The following is an 18,623-nucleotide window of genomic DNA, read 5'->3' on the forward strand; positions in this document are numbered from 1 at the left end:
AAAAGCTGAACTTCTCTTTGACCACTCTGGTGCAGGCTGGAGAAGTTTCTTTACACCTTTTTCCTTTGCAGGGGATCAAAACCTGTGCGATTTCCCAGCGTTTCACGGCCACCAGAAGCTCACCTGCTACCTTCTGCCCAAACCACAAGGAGGACTGCTCTAAAATACAGGGAAAGTCTGGGAACTGATCACGAGTACCCCAACACCAGCCTGTGGTCTTAACACAGTTGTGGAAAAGGACATACACACATGCTGGCCTTTTGCCTGGCCTCCAGGACAGGCTGAAGGTGCAGCGGCGAACAGAGCTGAAAGGAGCAGAGCGCTCTGGAGAGCTGTACGGTTAGGGAAAGGGGTAGAAAGCGATGTCAAGAAGGGGAACGATAAAACAAAGACATATATTAGATGACAAAGTTTATTAAATTTCAAGCTGAAACAGAATACCTGGAATTAAATACAGTATATTAACTTCACAAATATGTATTCATATAAAGAGGAACAGCGTCACAGCAACATTCATTGCTTTCCTCACTGCCTGTTAACTCAGGTCCTTGAATTAGTGGGTAAAATCCCCAGATTTTTCCAGTCTTAATTGATCTCGGGACAACCATTCTTCCTTTCCCAGAACTGGGACTTTGTTCTGTCATCTTCTGATCACTGCTGACTTCTGTGCACAGGAAATGACAACGCAGATCTTCAGTAACAGGTAACTCCCTGAAATAAGTAAACCTGCTTCTTTTATTGACACAAATGTCCCAGAACACTGGCTACCATCTGGGCTACCGCCACCGTATCGTCAGCTGCTAGCAGCAACAAAAAGATTGGCTGCCCTATCATACAAGGTTTGGAAAGTACTGAGGAGACTGGAAGTTAGTATTTTAACATTCATTTTTCCCGCACATGAAGTGTTTCAGGTACAGCGCAGCTGCTGATGTAGTAACTGGGAACGTCTACAGCTGCAGCGGCCTTTAACACAAACCCCAAGATGAATACCGTGAGGGGCCACGGGCACAAACGGAAACACGGAGGGCTGGGGCTGAACGTCAGGAAATGCCTCTTTCCGATCAGGGTGACTGGGCACTGGCACAGGCTGCCCATGGAGGCTCCATCCTGGGAGATACTCAAAAGCCAGCATGGTCCTGGGCAACCAGCTCTGGGCGGCCTTCCCTGAGCAGGGGAGCTAGAACGGATGACCTCCAGAGGTCCCTTCCAACCTCACCCGTTCCGTGGTCCTGTGATCCAAAACAAACATACCAAACCCACCACATAACTCTCTCTGCACTGCTACACACTCACAGTAATGTTAAACCTACGGCGCATAAGGTGACAGCAACGTAAAGTGCCCCGTCCTCCAGCATGACCACTGGTAAAGATTTCACTTTATCGGCAGAAGCAGTCACGGCATCTGGACTGAAGCAGCAGGCTCAAATCACATCAAATGATGTCCTAAGCATTAAAGTAACACTGGAAACATTAAAAACACATAGGGTGAAAGGATTAAGCAGAACAAAGGGAATGCTTTTGTTAAAACACAGAACATCAGTGGAGAAAAAATAATGCTTCTACGTTAACAAGAAACATTTTGACAATTCTGTCACGCTCAAGAATCAAGGTGAGTCATTCTGCTAGTCCGACAAAAATAGGTGTGCTTCTTGTGGCGAGTGCAAAATAAAACACCTATGCATCAATAAACCAACAGGCAAGTGCAATGTGCTTGACATCCATTTAATAGACTTAGAATTCACATTCGGACTGCAATAAACACATTTTCCCATCTGAACTGTGGGATGAGAAACTATAGACGCACTATGTAAACAAAATGATTTCCAGAGCTTTTTTCCCAGCATTTTGTTCAAATCAGGTAATTTTTGGTTAAAACATCGCGGTGCTCCTGTACTGCCCTGCAAAGGGGATCCTGTCAACGTGGATACTTTCTGAAGATCCGTCAGAAGATACCATGGGAGAAGCTCCAGCAGATCCAGCTTCAAGTTCAGCAGTGGCTAGGGAGAAGAGAAACAACATTCCGGTGTTGCTTTTACACTAGACAGGGCCAAATCAGTCACTATGAAAACATCATGGATAACTGGAGAGACTACAGTCCAGAAAGAGATTTAAAAACTTCCAAGGGGACATAACAATCAAAGGGCTAGGCACAAAGGAAGAAACAATCTTTTTCCACATTTGCCTACCAGCCAACAGTATTTCTAAAGCCAGTGACAGAAATTCTATAGGCTACACACTGAACATCTTCAGGGAACCCACAAATGACTCCTGCTTGCACCAGTGCTAAACTGAGCCCCCCTGCAGACCTCACGAACCTCCAGTATCTGTTTTCCTTGAATGTTCAAAGCAGTGATTTATTGGAACTCTGCTCCTAAAAACCAGCTTCTGCCTTCTCTGTGACAAACTTAAGAAGAATCCGCCGGTGAAAACGCAAACACCTTTGCAATGCAGTCAGGCCAGGACAAGTCTCCTAGCCTGGCACTTTCTTTGAGGGGCGTCTTTGTAACTCACCCTGGCAAAACCCTCTTTCCTCCACAAAAACACATACTCAACGAAAGCAAGCCCACCTTTCCTGTTCTTCTCCAGCCACATTTTTCCGACAAGGTCCTGAAACCAAACGCACTCTATGACACCTAGCAGATGCACAGTCAGGTTCAAAATGCACACGGATGAAATGCAACGGCTTTGTGTCCATTCGGACACACGGAACGAGCTGTGAAGCTACAGCTGAACACTCTCTGTATTACCAAAAGCATGCAGGAACAGAAGGAAATTCTCGCAGGGGCTACCTGCTTTGAAATAGCACCAGTCACTGCAAAGCAAAGCAGTGACTCTGGAGGAACGACTACCCTGAAACAGGTGGAATTCCTCTTTCGACACCTGGCCTCATATTATAGAGCATGTTTCATGCTATGTGTTAAAAGCATTCAACTCATCTGATGTTTGCCTAAGTGCTACTAAACGATCTTTTCCCAAAGAAAGGGTATCTTTCATCACTGATTATATTTTTCTTGCTTATTCAAAAAAGACTGCAACATATAAGCTACAAATACAAGCAATGGACAAGAAACAGCAAAAATCCAGACCCAACAGCAGAGAATGGGCGCGGTATGATGTAGTGCGGAATGCAACCGACGCACATGGAAGAAGCAGTGACAGCTGAAGTCTATAAACGTCTTCTCTCAGGGCTTCTTTTACGTTTGATGTTTGTGCTCAAGGATTCACTCTAGAAAAACGTGACTTCAGCTTAAGCCAAGTGCACCCGTGTAGAGGAAGCGGGTTAGTTTTCTCTGCACTTGTCTTTTTCAGGCAACTGCATAACATTCTACACAATCTTTTGGTAAGCAGGAAATTTTCACATTCAGGTCTAAACTGGAAAGCTAGCAGAAAAACCTCCCTGTGCTTAGCACAGGAACTTGACAGCTTTCAAGCCATTACATTCAGGAGTTAGGAACACTCCTCTTTTTCCTTAAAAATGCCCCTAACAGTGACACATTACCTTGTTTAAGTTCTTTAGCGATTCTTTCATCTAGTTCCTGCCGTACCTAGAATTATACAGAAAATATAGTTAATATTTTAACAGTTACATTTTTCTAATATTAAACTTCTAAAACATTCTTAAAATCCACACATAATGAGAGAAAACCTAAAAATATAATTCCAAGTAGACACACCTTGGTTTGGGGTTTGATTTTTCTCGAAGAGAAACTTTTGGTCAGTCGGGCTGCAGCTGCCTCATTGCTCAGCAACGTTAACAAAACAATTTGTAACTCGCCAGCTGGATTATTACTGGGCATTTAACAAAATACACAGGAAGAAAGCAAGAAAGCCTAGCGCAGTTATAGCAGTGAAGGTACGGCTGAAGTTTATCATCAAACACACAAACAGGATGTCAGCTACATGCCGAGATATGTACAAATGCCACCCACAGGGACAAATCAGCCAGTTGAGGCTGGCTTCTGCAACTTCACAGAGAGAAGAGCTGCACCAGCAGCTGCTGCAGGATTGACATACACCATTTGTACAGAAAAAAGCGTGTGCCAATATTCTTCTTTTCTCCACCTTAAGATGGGAAATTGAAAGAGCTCCTACAGATGACGCCAAAACTTCTTTATTGTTATTGCAAATACCACGACACACATTTATAAAAATATAAAAGCACACACAATTTTTTCTTGCAAACTGTGTACTAAGACAGACAACCGCAGCTACAGCTTCTACGCAGCGAGTGCTGTGGGGTTTATTATGTAGCTGGAATCAGCCTGGATCACTGCAAAGGAGCACTTACGCCTCTTCTCCCCTAGAAAGTGGGTATTGTTACCAATTAAGTTATTCTCACTTATGATTCTGCCTTCAGAAGCCTTCACAAGAAGGAACCACATCTCCTAATTTAAGAGTCACAGTCCAAGCGCTATATGCTGTTGTTTACGTTTGATGGTACTTGCTACTCCTACATTTTTCCCATCAAATTTGTGACACACAGAAGTGAATTTCCAAACACGTATCATACAGCTTCCAGGGCTACGATGGCCATGAAGATGCTGCAGGGCTTGGACCTTGTGAGCTATATGCAGAGGCTGAGAGCTGCAACTGTTTCTTTGCTGGAGAACAGGAAAGCTCAGGGGGACCTTATCTATGTGTATAAGTACCTGGTGGGGGGAGTACAGAAGATGGAGCCAGACTCTTCTCAGCGGTGCCAAGCAAAAGAACAAGAGGAATAGGCACAAATCCAGATAGAGGAAACTTTAACACAAGGATTTTTATAATTATTATTTTTTAAAAAATTGTAAGCATGGACAGCCACTGGAACAAGTTGCTCAGAAAAGGTTGTGGAGGGTCCATCCTTGGAGATGTACAACACCTGGCTGGACAGAACAGTGAGAAACCTGCTACGGCTGACCCTGCTTTGAGCAGGGGTGAGGTCGGACTAGATCATCTCTAGAGGCCCCTTTCCACCCTCACTCCTTCTGTGACTCTCTTGATTTTAGTACTGAATTCCTGGGGGAAGGAGCATTTATTTTATGAAATGAGCAGACCCACCTAGCAGCGTAACAACAACAACAAGAACGGAAACACTGCACAGGGTACTCAACAGGACAGAGAGAGCAAGAGCCTCAGGAAGGAAACCACTCTGCTGACCCTCACAAGAGGAGCAGTAACAGGCAGTAACTGCAAGGGTCAGAGGAGCGGGGCTGTAAACCAGCGAAGCGGAGGGAAGGGCTCTCTCTCCAGGAACACAGGGAAAGCTGGGACCAAATTCACCGGATCCTGCAGGAGAAGCACCACTCTGTGATACTTCATTGAAATACTCTGTGCCAACAGAGCTGCATGAACAATGGAAAAGGACCCCCCAAATCTCTAATTGTTTTCAAGCAGGTACGAGCAGAAGCAAAATTCCGGGGAGAAAGGACCCCCTAACTCCTGAGACGAGACACAGGTAACAGAGAAAAGCAGGAAAACTAATGCCTAGACCAAAATACGGCCCAAACCCAGGACCAAGCCCAAGCAAAGTCGTAGTACTTAGTGGTGTTAGAAGAAACCACTTTCCCTGGTTTCCTGAGTCTTCACAATGACTAGAAGGTCCACAGGACCCTCCGCAACATGTACAAATCAATCAAGAGAAGAAAAAGGTCTTGTTTTCCTCTTATTCATTCCATCAACGTCTTTGTGATTCTCATCCATGTCTGAGGGAAGAGAAATAGGTGGAAATAAAGCCAACACACTGATTTCTGAAAAGGGAATGAATGAAGAGCCAGGCAAAATACACCTCCGAGGACCTTAACTTGCCTCCACTTTTCTCCTTCCCCCCAAACCCCTGGGAAAGGCATCACAGCTGAGCGTCCCAAACCTCCTGAGCAGGTACTTCTCACCTCACTGCACATCTCTTCAGGCGGTAACACACCAGGTGTTCATTTGCAGCAGGCACCTTCTCAACAGTTCTTTTTCAGAAAGTGGTGTTGACTTACTACTTATCCACACAGGCTGCTTTAGCACAGAGTAAGCTGGATCCTGTAAGACTCCGTGAAATGATGCTCCGAGTCTGGAGTACCAGTACTGTTCTGAAGTTGAGTTCCTAGACACAACTGCTGCGACCACCAAGAACTTTTTGTATATCAGAAGTGGCAAGGAGGGTAAACCAGCCTACTCCTAGAGCTCAAAGTTCCATTATAACAGATTAAATCCATAGACTATCATCTCACAGACGGTTAACTACCACCGAAGCCCTTGCGCTACACCTCACAGACGGTTAACTACCACCGAAGCCCTTGCGCTACACCTCACAGACGGTTAACTACCACCGAAGCCCTTGCGCTACACCTCACAGACGGTTAACTACCACCGAAGCCCTTGCGCTACACCTCACAGACGGTTAACTACCACCGAAGCCCTTGCGCTACACCTCACAGACGGTTAACTACCACCGAAGCCCTTGCGCTACACCTCACAGACGGTTAACTACCACCGAAGCCCTTGCGCTACACCTCACAGACGGTTAACTACCACCGAAGCCCTTGCGCTACACCTCACAGACGGTTAACTACCACCGAAGCCCTTGCGCTACACCTCACAGACGGTTAACTACCACCGAAGCCCTTGCGCTACACCTCACAGACGGTTAACTACCACCGAAGCCCTTGCGCTACACCTCACAGACGGTTAACTACCACCGAAGCCCTTGCGCTACACCTCACAGACGGTTAACTACCACCGAAGCCCTTGCGCTACACCTCACAGACGGTTAACTACCACCGAAGCCCTTGCGCTACACCTCACAGACGGTTAACTACCACCGAAGCCCTTGCGCTACACCTCACAGACGGTTAACTACCACCGAAGCCCTTGCGCTACACCTCACAGACGGTTAACTACCACCGAAGCCCTTGCGCTACACCTCACAGACGGTTAACTACCACCGAAGCCCTTGCGCTACACCTCACAGACGGTTAACTACCACCGAAGCCCTTGCGCTACACCTCACAGACGGTTAACTACCACCGAAGCCCTTGCGCTACACCTCACAGACGGTTAACTACCACCGAAGCCCTTGCGCTACACCTCACAGACGGTTAACTACCACCGAAGCCCTTGCGCTACACCTCACAGACGGTTAACTACCACCGAAGCCCTTGCGCTACACCTCACAGACGGTTAACTACCACCGAAGCCCTTGCGCTACACCTCACAGACGGTTAACTACCACCGAAGCCCTTGCGCTACACCTCACAGACGGTTAACTACCACCGAAGCCCTTGCGCTACACCTCACAGACGGTTAACTACCACCGAAGCCCTTGCGCTACACCTCACAGACGGTTAACTACCACCGAAGCCCTTGCGCTACACCTCACAGACGGTTAACTACCACCGAAGCCCTTGCGCTACACCTCACAGACGGTTAACTACCACCGAAGCCCTTGCGCTACACCTCACAGACGGTTAACTACCACCGAAGCCCTTGCACTACAAATACATAAAGCAGAGAAGTCCCCTGCAGCAGTCATTCTTTCACTTGGACAAACTAAAGTTCAAAATATGCGCAGTGTTAGGAAAATGTGAATACATCAGTAAGTTTTAATCAAAACCTAACAGCGTAAACAGACAACATTTCCAGTATAAAATACCATCCCAACATTAAACAATGCTGGCTGCAAACCTTGCCATGTATCTGGCTGCAGAGAAGAGAGAGGGACAGATTTTTGATGAAGGAGCTGAAGAAGAAAGAAAAATGGCCTTATGTTCACAGGTCTTCAGTGAGAAACAAGAACGTGGCCTACATGTAAATGAAGCAAGTAAAAAAGCTAACAACAAAGACTGCTACAAGAGTGCAGAAAGCCAAATCAGAAATGGAACAGAAATTGAAAGATGAAGAGGAAGCAGACATTTCCCTTCCCACATTAAACTGGTTTCATTTATCCACTGATTCACCCTGGTTGCAGAGTTCACTGTTCTTGTCTGTCAAGACACGCACGTTCATTTTCACCAGCCTTTGGCACAGCTGTTAGGATTTAAGCTTGACATTTGTTAAACCTAACAGCAGGACTCCAGTCCCAAAACCTCCTTGCAGCACTTGCAGGAGACATTCCTTGCCTTAGGCTATGGACTAAGGGAGCAGGTCTGAAATGCTGAATTGCTAGTTGCTACAGTCACTGTCTAATGACATGCACAGAATTTGTCAAGTACTTGTAATTTATTCCACATTACTGAAGCTCTAATACAAATAAAAAACACCAAAAAACCCCGAAGACATTTGCATGGGATTGGGATTCTACTGGTTAATAAGCTTGTGCCAATATGAACTTTTTTCTATTTTTAAAGATCCTTTTGCACTTCAAGGTTATTCATTTCTGTAGCGTATATATTTGATAAAGGGGAAGGGGCTATACTGGAATGGAACACATTTCTTTATGCTCTTTTAAGAATAACACGCTCATTTTTTGCTGAACTTGTGATATTACCATCTTCAACATGTACGGCTCTATGTGTAATCACTGATAGTCATGCCTCATGTTTAGGAAAACGGTGCAATCTTTCAAGCCTTTAAACACCAAATTCCTTAGTTAAGTCTAAAGAAGAAACTGTGTCCACTTGCTAGTGGAGCACTCCTTCCTCTTGTCAGCATCATTTACCAGTGTTTTTTCCAACAGCTGCAGGACCAATGATCACCATCATTTTGAATAAGAGCAGTGTGAACTATTTTCACCTCTTTGCCCCTGAAGCTATTTCAAAGCTTGTGCACAAACGAAATTTACACAAACATCTTCCTCTTCAGAATGGCTGGCATGTTCCCTACTTCCAATAGCCTTTCTCACCTTGAGGAAGCTACTACAAGGAACACCAAATCTGCAGAGAGCTTTGACTAAAAAAAGTAGTGCAAAAGGACTGCCTGAGGCACACTGCAATTTCAGCTTCTTAACTCCCTGTCATCTAGAGCTTCAGTGGCAGAAACATTTGTCATCTCCAGCCAAGGCAGCACTGCGCATCCTGAATTTAAAGGCAAGGCAAATTCTGTAGAAGGGAACCAGGTTAGTGGGAAAACAAAGCTGAGGCATAACTGAAGTAAACAGTGAAGTGAAGAAAAGGCTTAGAGTCAGAGAAATTCTTCTGCTTTGAAACAGTCTGGTGAACAGACAGAATACCAGGCGGCACAACCAGCAAAGCATTTCAAAATAGACTAACACTATAATCTCTGATTTCTTCCCTCATGCTCCAACTTGCCTCCTGAATGGCACGGGACTCCTGCGGAAATGACAGCACAGACTGTGCATCTGGTGATTTTGCATTTGGAAACTGATTGAGATTTGCCACCCATTATTGTATGCAGAGGGATACATGCAGTTTTTCCCTTTTGTTACTTCCTGACTTCAAAGTCTTATGTTGCAATTCAATCCTCTTTTCTCAGATGCATGTTATGCACATGACATACTGCACCCGACTGAGAACAATTAAGCCCGCAGTTCTAAGCGAAATACTCGCCTAGTCCTCTAGCAACTACTGCACCTCTGAGAACTCAGTTCCTTTCTTCTGAAGGACTCCAGAGAAGATCAGGTTTTAAGACTTCCCTGAATACACTGAACGTCAGGTGACTCGAGGCTACAAGCAGTGACACTACAATTAGTCTCAGTCGTTCCCTAACTGGTGATTACAGGAAGAAATACCATAAAAAGATGTGCAGCTGGATTTAGTAACAGGGAGGTTATTTTTTTTTCCTGTTTCTTCTTCAAAAAAAGAAACCACAACTGTTAAACCCTTTTCTTTTAAACTAGGACAGCTTTTTTCCTAGAAGTGGGATGGTTTCCTCCTTTGCCTTTTTCTTCTTGTAACATCTCGCTCCCATCTCTCTCTCTTTTTTCCCTGCCCTCACTTGCTCCCTGCTCCCTGTCCCTCTTGTTCCCTTGTCCTGGCTTTCTTCTTACTTCAGTTTTGCAGTGGATCCCTGAATTTCGCCTCCTTTCTGCTGCTTGCGTGCAGAATAATCCCTGCAGGTGGTACAGTACTAATTGCCTCCCACGTTCTTTAGGTAGTGTTATGTCCACCCCTCTGACACAAAAACCACATTCACAACGATACAGAAAAGTTCATCTCTTAACTGCCGCTGCTACGCACTACCTACACACTGCTTTGTCTATTTTTGTTTTGTTGTTTGGTTTGGTTTTTTTCTTTTTCTTAAACCAGGTGCAGTATGTAGACACGTTATTTTAAATGGATTCTTTCCAGTGTAGGTGGGACCACTGAACCAGGGTAAGGCTTAAAGGTGACCAAATGCTTCTCACATCCATTCAACAACAGAATGTGCGAGGGACAGACACTGACTGAACAGGCAAGCTTGCCCATGCCTCAGTCCTATGCTAGGTGGGAAACCGATTACAACTACTGACATCTGTTTCCAAGTCTCATGATATCACGTTTACCATTCTGTGAGGGATGTGCTATCATGCTGACTGCTAATTACAGGGCATATTTTGACCAGAGGTATTGCAGAGGTTGCAGCTTTTTACCAAATTAGAAAGCTCTGTAGACTTCCTGAGGAGCAGTTACATATAACACCACATAGCAGGACCCACAAAATCAAATGCCTCCGAGGCACAGCATTCGTCCCGCACTCAAGTGAGAAGTAACGTGCCCTGTTCATACCATCCTAGTTTTGAAGCATCCCTTTGTTGGTATTGTACTAAAACCAGTTCCGGTGAAGAAACTGCTAGCATGAACATCAGTGAAGGGGGAAAAGGTGTCTCAAACAAAGAAGTCTGATGGGATTTTGCACTCATCATAAAGATAGCTGTTTTAAAAAAGGTCATCCACAGAATGGCTTGGGTTGGAAGGGACCTTAAAGATCATCCAGTTCCAGCCCCCCTGCCATGGGCAGGGACACCTTCCACTAGACCGGGTTGCTCCAAGCCCCACCCAGCCTGGCCTTGAGCACTGCCAGGGATGGGGCATCCGCATTAAATTTTACTGAAGAGCTTATTTGGGAGCTTCCTATGCCACAGTATTCTTCACCACAGTTTCTCTTGCAAAAGAGAACTTGCAAAAAAAACCTGTTACGCAGTTCATCATTTAGAACTCAGTATTTTTTGGTCTTTGAGCGCTTCTGGAAATTTTATAACCCTAATGACCAGAAGTCTTCATTTCTACCACCTAGTTGTATACTGGTTTGATGAGCAATTTGGTTTAGCATATTAGAGCATATGGTTTGGAACTAGAAATGGATTCTAACTTTAGACTGAAAAGCACAACCTTGCTTACAGATACTCTTCAACACTAGTTGAGACCAGTATTTAAAAACGCTTACCTTAGCCACATAGGCTTCAACTCTGTTTCTTGATGGTAACGTATTCCCGGTCGGGGTTAGGAAGCTTCCTCCTAGATTTAGACTTCTATTCAGTGCCGGATTGTTGCTAATATGTCCCAGTTCAGTTGAATACAGAACTGGACCACTGACAGCGCTGCTTGCAATTAAAGGTTTGCTTCCATGGCACTCCTGAAGGAGCTTAGCGTTGGCTTCTGCTCATCTCTCATTAGCTCTGAAACATTCAGAAGCATACAAAGAATTATCTTTGGTAATAACACTTCCGCAAAGTTACCCTCCAGGTCTTTGACTATTATCTGACTTCTGAAAGTGGAAGGGATTAAGAGAGTTCAAAAAAAATGTCCATAATTTGATCTGAGGTTTTTTGAAGAGCCTATTTCTAGGTAGCCACACTACCTGCAGGAAGCAGCAAGAGTTAACCAATTCTTTGGACTTCTCAGCATTAAGGCCTCAAAGCAGTCTGTGCACACCGTGTGTTTACATAGCTCTTCCTGAAAGGTACATCACCGGCGTAAGAACTCTGGGCTTCCCTTCCTTTCCCAAAGCAAGCTGAAACCTATGACATGCGGCTAAAATGGAAGCCAAAAGATTTTTGTTGTTCTTCTTCATAGCACCAAATGCCGTTCTCTGAAGGGCCTATCCTTATTCAAGCAGTAAAGGACATGACATTCTCTTTTCTGCCGTACTTAGAATAAGAAGAGGAGATTAGAGACTGGCAAAAAGGCTGCCTGTTAAAACAAACTCAACTTCAAAAATATCCTATTAATGCCCATGATCGGTGGTGTTACTGCTGGAACACTGAAGAGAAACGAAGATAGTTCCAATGAACAGGGGGGAGCCTTAAGGTACTTTCATCACAAATATGCTATCTTATGCATAATGCTGACCAGATGTAGAAAAGGTATTTAACAAAGAAAACTGCTTGAGGAAAAAGTAGTATCTTATTATCACGCCAAAAATGCATGGACTTACCCTTCCAGTTCATTTCCTAGGCACCTTCCATTTTTAACTTCCTCCAGATACAGGTCTTTGTACTTTTCCGCTTCTGCCTGTACAGATTCTTTTTGAAAAATACTGTCTCGTTGGGTATTTTTTATCCTGTCCAATTCACGTTCGAGGTCTCCAATTCTGTGTTCTAGCTGGCTTGTCAGCAAAGCATGACGACTGGCCCTGATTTGTTCTAATCTGTCCTGGGAGGCTGCCTGCATCTGAAGTAGATACACACTTTCAACCACCGCAAAGAAAAAGAGAACTCCCCTCGCCAGTCAATTGCATGTACCCAATTTCAAGGGCCCAGCTCTATTCAGCGAGGCAACTGTGCCTCCTCACTGCCATCAGCGACCAGGGCAGAACCCTGGAACTACCACACTAAATGATTCTTTTCATTCAGAAAGAACCCCCATCTTAGCACTATTCTTCATCAAAGCTACTGATGGAAGAACACAACCTCTGTAGGACAGGGCATAGCATTCCTCAAAGAAATTATGGAGATGCCGCACCCCCAGCCCCCACCCTGCAGCTTTGGTGACTTCTTTTCTGAGCGTTGCCCCTTGTGCAATGACTAAGGAAGATGTGTATGCCTGGCTGTGACAACTCTAAGTTGCAATACCCATTCAAGGATAAACAATGAGAACAAGACCAGTGGACAGTGATACCCCTCCAAGAACTGCAAAATGAAATTCTACCTTGGCAAGTTTTTGATTCAGGGCCTGCAGGCACACTGCACGCACATGAAAGCGTCTTGCCCAACCATATTCCCTTCTCCCACTGCCCTTCAGGAAAAACAGAAGTACAGCGTAACACATGGAATCAGGCACCACCACCACCCCTAAAAATGACAACCAAAACAGAAGTCTATAACAGACACACATAAGAAATTAACTTACCTGCAAAATCAGATTGACTTCTTGCCGTTTTTATCTTATTTCTTGTTCAGCTCACTCTTCCACCTCTCTTTTGGATTGTTCTATTTGGCTGCGATCCACCATGTTAGTCTCCATATGGGTGTTTGAGATTAGCCACCTCTTCTTTCAGCTGGCTTTTGCTCTTCTCCAGTTTTTCATGGTTCCCACGCATGGTGGACAACTCCTCTCGCAAATCATGATTTTGTGCTTCTAGCTGCATGCCTTTTTTAGGCTCTATCTCCAGCTGCTGGGAAAGTTCATCAACCTGTAGACAGGAAAGGGGAAAAAACCAGGGAACTCAGAGGGATCTAAAATTAGTCAAATCTGTGAAAATTGGTAAAGGAGTTGGCCATCAAGACTATTTATCACAAAAGTGAAACCAGGCTCTTCTTTTAAAACAAGAACAGCTTTCACATAATTTCTGACAGCATTCCTCAGGTTCCCATCCTTCCTCAGTTCTGCAGTGGGTCACGGACCGAGAGGTACCAAACCAGCGGCATGACACCCGCAGGGCTAGGCTGAAAAGCACTAGGGCTATTCTTCTGCGAGGTGTTCATACGATCATAGGAAATCAAACACACCCATACCCAGTTACATCACAGCCACATTCTGGTTTCATCAGAAAAAGAACCATGTGTCACGCTTCAGAGGAACTGTCACATGCTGTCACACGGTCAAAGCTTTGTCACAGAACTGACAAGGCAAGAAACGGGTACCCTTCTCTTCCATTACGCTAAACGATCTGGAAGTAGCAGTTCAGAACACCGCTTTTGCAGCAGTGGTGGCAGAAGACAGTCTCTTTAGGTCAAAGCTGCAGTTTGTTTTCAAAAGATTTCCAGGAAATATCAGACTTCCCATAGGTCCCAATGGTCAACTACAGCTCTATCCCCTTCTTTCCCCCTCCAGAAACATCCATCGTCTATACCTATTAACCATAAAACATGATATCCCATCATCTTTTATTTTTAAAAAAGTGGGGGAAACCAGCAGAGTCAACACTTGAAAGTCTCTAAAATACGTAGAAACTTTACACTTATTTAAAATTGCCCAAACGTAATTCCATTCCCTGTCATTCAAAATAACTCTTCCAACAGGAACACAAATATGCTGCTAACCTGTGAACTAAAAATGAGCCACTGTCAAGGCAGTTGACTCGTTCTACAATAATATCTTCTAAAAAGGAGCATAACTTTGAAACACAGCTATCTCAGTAATGAGCGGAGAAGCAGCTAAAAGGTCACATGCTACCGAACGGCCAGAGCAATGCAGGAGCGGGCTGGAAACTAGGACCATGCGCGGCAATCGGTTAGCTGAGGGGAATGTGCTCGAGCTTGTCTAGACAGCAATTAACATGATGAGGCATGTTTGCAGAGCACAGGGGAGTGGGAGACGGATGGCGCCAAGGAAAGGTAACACCTTGCTGTTAATTGCTGGTAGTTAACCACCAATCAGGGATTGCCTAGTATGCAATGCTTAGCTTCAAGAACCAATTAGTTTGAAACGCGCAGCTTCTGAAAGTGTATAAAAACGTGTGCTTCTGTACAATAAATTGACATTTGCTTGCATCAAGCTGCGTCCCGTCTCTTCATTCGCCGCAGAGCAACCTCAAAACCATTTGTGGGTCTCTAAGACCAGGAAAGACGGACTGAGTCAGCTACTAGTAAGCAACAAGTTACAGGGTTTCTTCCGCACCACCTCACACTGCATTGTGCCCTGGGAAGCAAAGACACCATTCCGAAAAGCAAACCCCCACCTGCCTCCTGCTCAACTCATGCCCGAGACAGGCTTCAGGGGGTGACCTTGGGCAAGGCCAACTGCACAGAGCTGTTCCGAGTGATGGTGGCGTTACTCCCCTCTCTTCCGAGAGGGAATGCATCCGTCGGAGCCCGACGATGCTGCCACGGCCTCAAGCTGCAGCCAGGCCTGTGCTGGGCCTTCACTGCTCTCAGCCCTGACCCTCACCCATGGACGTGACGGCCCAGTAGGACTGCAGACCTGCCCATCCCTATGGACCGGCCTGGTGATCTGCACTCTTGGAGGACTCTGCTTACTGTCCCCAGAACTCTTCTGCTCTTCTTGGTGAGGGCCTGTGGGGCTGATCCCTGGCCTGTGTGGTCACAGACCCTGCCAGCCTTGCTGTGGCTCTTGCTTTGCCCTTCCTCTGCAGGACAGCCTACCCCTGATGTGCCCTCGCAGATACTGCTGTGTACGTAACACTTCCGTCTTTACCCCTAAGAGCTACATCAGTATTACAGTCGCCTACTACTGTGACCATAGAAGGAACATCAAAAAACAGCCAAATAATTTCAGAAATACAGCCAAGAAAAAAAGTCAACAATATGAAAAGAAGTATAAAGAAAGAACAAAGGTTTCACAAGAAAAAACACCACAATAACCCAAACAAAGCAAAGCTCACCTTTGTTCTTAATCTGCCAATTTCATTGACCACTTCAGAATACCTGTTCTTCACTTCTCCCTGCAAATTAAGCTGGGACAGTCCCCCTCTCTCCTCATACACCCTTAGTTCCTTCGTAGCTCTGCTCAGCAGCCTCTTCAACCTGCACAGCAAACTAGTCATGAAAACAATGAAGCAAAGGAACAAAACTGGACTTTTTCACATACTCTCATGTAAACAGCACAGACACAGCTTGCTTCATCTTTAACGTGCTTGACACACTAGGAATTACCAGGAAAAACCAGTATTCCTGTGCCACATACACTTGGAGAGTCCAGATTTCACCTGAAAAGAGGAATGAAAGACTCCCTTTTTCCCAGGAGAACTGCAGGGCAACCTGCACCTGCAGTTGTTTTGGCAGCTAGTGAAAACTAGGGGCTGGTGTACAGAAGTACCTTGCAAGAACTAACACGAGGCCGGCATCTGCTCACAGTTAGGTACACCTATTTTTACACTAAAGTTTAATAAAACATGACTTCTACGCAGGGATACCTCTTCACCACGCTAAAAAGCCGTCCCTCTTACAGTCTTTCTGCAGATCGAGGTTTCTTTTCATTTCTTGGGCCAGACGTAGTTCAGCTGGGCGTTTCAACTCTACCAGCTTCTTCACTTCCTTTCTTTCACTCTCACATCTTTCTTTTCTCTTTTGAAAGTGTATCACACAAACAGAGCACAGGAAAAATACCTACGTACAGTCTGTGCATCTAGCGCTCTCCACAGAGAAGCTGCCGGACGTCTCTATCCGTTAGCCACGTTCCACAGAATGCCATGGGACGGAATTCCTGAGGATATTCCATCCCTTCAGGTTTCACATCAAACAGACCAATACGTAACTACAGAAACAGATGCCCTCGCTGAAGCAAAGGCCATCCTCTTCTAGACATAACAGGTGGAAAAGATGCTGGAGAACACTTTTGGCAGTGCCTCTGCTCATAGTAGGGATTACGTAGGTATGCACTTCATGGGAGAACATGGATCCATCCAAAGCTTTCATGGGATCTTCCAGCAACCAGCAGGCAGGGGCTTGTGGAGGAATCTGATCTTTTGGAGTTCTTCAACATTTTATTCCCCTCGGCCATTACCTCCACCTCTTCTGTGTGGCCATTTACTTAGCCACATGCTGGTTTTCCTCCTCTTGGTGTTTTCTCAGCCACACCAGAGGAGAGCTGGCAGCTGTTTTGACTTTGTACTTCCATTTTCCCTCTACAGAAAAGGAGAAAAGGGGAAGGCTGTCCCTTGGCAACTGGCAGGCGCTGCTTGTTTCCCAAGCACTCGTTCATTTACCCAGCATTCCTTCAGTATGTTTTTCGGCAAGGCTTTTAAGCTCCCGCTACGCTGAAAACATACAGCAGCTCCTCCACACACGCACTGGAAACATCAAGCATTTTAAACCTGCCCAGAAACCAAGGGGTCAGAAGATGACCACACAAAATCCAAGGAAGAACTGGGAACTGTGGCCTTGCTCGATGTGCTCAACTGATAGCAAACCACACTGGGAACTCTTCCCAACAGAGCCACTCCAGAACTTACACAAGGATACCCATCTAGCTTTTATTTGCTTCCTCCATGACCCCCAAACGATAAGGTACTCGCAGCCTGAATGGCAGGGATAACAGAAAACAATGATTTGTAAGAACCTGACCAGAAGGTGCATGTGGTTCTCCTGGGTATTGGCTCGGTGCCTGGAGAATTTTCTGGGCTCACCTGTTGCAACAGTTCAGCCTTCTCCTCGTCCAGCTGAGCAACGCGCTCTTCAAGGTGGGATCTTGACTTCAAGTGCTCCTCCCACGTGCTGTGCAAGTCCTTGGATGTCAGAGCCAGCATGTTCTGCTTCTGCGTCTGTGAAAGCAACAGTGGCAGAAGAAAAAGTAAGGTGGCCGGAAAAGACAAGAGCGCAGGAGAATGCAGTAACTTACACAGAAACAGGCCTAAGCTCTCCTCCACCCATCCAAGACCTATGGCCAAGGTTGGTGTGGAGTGTAAAACACACCTTAGGAACCATAACCAAGAACAGCAGCTGGAGCTGGTGGGAAGAAGGAATACTCTAGAAGCGACAGGATGAGGTTACAACTTTGGGGGATAAGATGACATGCACACACACACAGAATCACCCTACAGCTTTCCTGCAAAGCTCCTCTGGTTCCCTCTATACTTCAGTTTTCGTAAGAACACTGCAAAAGGTGGTGCAAAAGGACAACATTCACTCCTGCTTTCAACAGCTACACTCAGATTTATTCATATAGTTACAGACATTAACTACCTTAGTTTTCACCTTTTTTTCCAACTCCTTTTGCAAGCGCAGCTTGTCTCTCTCCAGGTCACTGTGGTAGCGTGTAGTAACTTCAAGTGAAGCTTCTGGCATAGATTGCTTTTTAAGTGCAGCAGCAAGCTCCTGCTGCAGTTGTCCAAACATGCCCTAACGAAACAGTTAAATTAGCATGAAGAAAGTTCTAAGAACATGAAGTACGCCTTTAACTTATTTTGTTATACGGTTAGACCTGTCTAGATTGAACCCAAAAGTATGAGATTTTGCCTGCCACCAGCAGGCATCTGCACAGATGATGACCTCTCGTCATCTTTCTCAGCTGAGCACCTTTGACTATCAGCAGCTGTTCATGAGGATTCCTGTTTCCTAACACATAAAAAAGGCTCAGGTATTGTTCTTCCTTGAACAATACACAGGAACACACTGCAATCGGGTATTTTTTTCTAACAAAACCCAAAGAAATCTGTTGTGATCTAAGAGCCACAGTTTGACTGCAAATATTACTCCGGTGACTGAAGGCAGGACTTTGTGTTAGATTGTTCTTTCTTCTGTTTCTTCACTATACAAATACAATTAAATGAATACAAATATCTGAAAGCTCCTTTGAGATACACTTTAAGGGTATGTTGAATCACATCCTCTTGTAGTCTTCTTACTCAGCTCGTTTTAGAAATACTGATAGATTAGGTTT

General features: G+C 45.2%; 1 pseudogene; it reads right to left on the bottom strand.

The window, feature by feature from the left end:
• Window positions 1-398: 398 nt before the first annotated feature.
• The window catches only part of LOC130143508 (ankyrin repeat domain-containing protein 26-like), a 58,084-nt pseudogene continuing 39,859 nt past the window's right edge, over window positions 399-18,623 (bottom strand).

Source organism: Falco biarmicus, unplaced genomic scaffold (genome assembly GCF_023638135.1).
Source record: "Falco biarmicus isolate bFalBia1 unplaced genomic scaffold, bFalBia1.pri scaffold_36, whole genome shotgun sequence".
Lineage (NCBI taxonomy): Eukaryota > Metazoa > Chordata > Aves > Falconiformes > Falconidae > Falco > Falco biarmicus.